This window comes from Palaemon carinicauda, chromosome 35 (assembly GCF_036898095.1).
Source record: "Palaemon carinicauda isolate YSFRI2023 chromosome 35, ASM3689809v2, whole genome shotgun sequence".
Taxonomy (NCBI): domain Eukaryota; kingdom Metazoa; phylum Arthropoda; class Malacostraca; order Decapoda; family Palaemonidae; genus Palaemon; species Palaemon carinicauda.
In genome coordinates, this window is record NC_090759.1 from 66,832,958 (window position 1) to 66,835,958 (window position 3,001).

The following is a 3,001-nucleotide window of genomic DNA, read 5'->3' on the forward strand; positions in this document are numbered from 1 at the left end:
CAAATCCTTTTAGATTGTAATTTTGTGACATTCCATTAATGATGTTTTTTAAACATTGATTCCTGGAACTGAATCTTTTGGCATTGTTCTTTTATTCAGCTGGTAGTAGGCGTATTAATTAAAGCACTGGAATATGCGCGCAATGTGTGATTATTCATTTATTTGAAATGATGGAAGAGGCGTATTTTGTTGTGAAAATTTCGCTCTATTTCGTCCAATTATATATAGGATCTGAAGTGTGAAAGTAGTCATTTGATAATTATAATTTTAATAACAATATCCGATACTGAACGGGTGGAAGGGAACCCCAGTTTAATAAGGAACTGAATTGCGAGAACGCCAAACAATCTTAAATTTATTTCCATCACCAACAAATAACGACGTTTCAAACATCTCTCTGTTCATAATTATGTTCCTGGGTAAAAGAAAGTAAAACAATAAAGAGCAAGCTGTACATAAATATTGTAAACAAATAAAATTAATTTAGAATGGGAAAAGGCATAATTAGGCAATTTTCAAAGGGAAACTAGAAATTTCTTGGTTAAGTTGTGGCTATTTAGATTTTATGATTTTTTTTTTTTTTTTTTTCCCTTTTCAAATTAGCCTCTGTACAGTATTGAAAAGTTGTCCAAAGAGAATGAACACACAATCCATGTCGCAATGGTCTCGTATGCTGGACTGTAAAGGTTTGGACAAGGCTCTGCCAGTTCGGCTGCTAATTCCCTTGTGATCTTGGTAGCGAGAAAAAATGCATTTTTTTCGTGGAGCCAATATAAGTTAATTGGCAATTTGGACAGTTAAACAAGTACACCACCATTGACTCAAAGGTCTTTTGCAGCTTTTCTGTATAATTAAAAAACTTTTTATTTTGGAATAATTATAGAATATATTCGGTCTAACTTGTAGGTATTAACTCAGGATTTAATTTATTTTGATTTTAATATATTGGTTTGTTTCATCATTAAAATATAGTAATTTGATGAAGAGTTCAATTTTTTTGGACCAAACTTCTTTGATTTAGGACAAAATTTACTGTTAAGAAAAGTTCTGAGTTTGTATTAAAAGATTTTGGATGGGAGTCAATTTTTATAAAAACCAAAAAGCCACAACTTAACCAAGAAATTTCTAGTTTCCTTTTGGAAATTGCTTAATTATGCCTTTTCCCATTCTAACTTAGACTTTATTTGTTTACAATATTTATGTACAGTTTGCTCTTTGTTGTTTTACTTTCTTTTACCCGGGAACATGATTATGAACACAGAGATGTTTGAAACGTCGTTATTTGTTGGTGATGGAAATAAATTTAAGAATGTTTGGCGTTGTCGTAATTCTCCAGTTCCTTTTTAATAATAATGATAATAGTTTTAGTAATTTGAATAATAAAAATTCTAATTTTAATAATAATAATGAAATAGTTTGAAATTTTTTAATAATTTCAATTAAGTTGGGGGAAATTGATTGATTGAATTGTTTAAGTTTGCGTAGTCACGAATTTAGCCATCTACGCCTTTCTGAAAAGAGGAAATCTAGTTTTAAAAGAGGCACGATGTAAGTGCGAAACTTTTTTTTTAACTTGTAATTTTTTTTTTTTTTTTTTTTTTTTTTTGGTGCGGATGTGCAGAAGGTCGTATTTTGACATTGATATTTTCATTTATGGAAAATCCTATCAGTAGTGTTTATGTGGTCATAGTGCGGAAATGGAATAGTTTAAAAAAGACGCGGTTTTGTACCAATTATTAGTCTCTCTCTCTCTCTCTCTCTCTCTCTCTCTCTCCCCCCGTGGTATCTTGAATACGTTTAAGCTGATCGCTGAGAGATGCTATCACATTCTTTTCGCGAAGAAATTATCCTAATAGATTAATCTGACAAGCGGTTTTTTAATGGACACCTATTACATCAAGGGTGACGCATTATCTCCATTAAACCCTTATCTGGAGTCATGCCACTCTTAAGGGATCTCGTGAACCGTATGGCGAAATGCTTTTCGATATTCGCAGCGAATATGACGATACCAAGTGAAAGAAAAGTTCCCTCTGAATAATGATGATGGTGATGGTGAAATCTCTCATGGTGGCAATCTTCCCTTTAATTAATTCTTCCCCCATAAAGATTCATGAAAGACAGAATTAGTTTTCTCTTAATAGATTTTCTATAATGGTGCCACGTCCATTTAGGAGATAATGCCTAATGGTAAATCACAGGAAAAAGATGGAAGATTATAATTCTTCTTCACCCAAAGGGTTAACTACTGCACTTTGATAGTTCAGTGGCCACTTTGCTCCTGGTAAGGGTAGAAGAGACTCTTTAGCCATGGTAAGCAGCTCTTCTAGGAGAAGGACACTCCAAAATCAAACCATTGTTCTCTAGTCTTGGGTAGTGCCATAGCCTTTGTACCATGGTCTTCCACTGTCTTGGGTTAGAGTTCTCTTGCTTGAGGGTACACTCGTGCACACTAGTCTATCTAATTTCTCTTCATCTTGTTTCGCTAAAGTTTTTTTTAGTTTATGTTAATGTTGTTACTGTTCTTAAAATATTTTATTTTTCCTTGTTTTCTTTCCTCACCGGGCTATTTTCCCTGTTGGGGTCCCTGGGCTTATAGCATCCTGCTTTTCCAACTAGGGTTGTAGCTTAGTAAGTAACAACAACAACAAGAACAGCAACAACTAACAATAATAATAATAATAATAATAATAATATTAAATAATAGTAATATTAAATAATAATAATGATAATAATAATAATAATAATAATAATAATAATAATAATAATAAACAGTAAGAAGATGGTTGACGGTAGATGGGGTTTTTGGTTGAAAAGTGATGAAAATATGAAATTGACTTATATATACCGAACATTTAAAAGACATCTATGCAATACTATATAGGATTCTAATCGCGATATCTAACTTCGAAATACGTACTAACTAAATAAATATAAAGCCATTGCCTTGTAATTAAGCAATAATTAGTTGCAAGATGAGGTCGATAGTTAAAAGCTATTG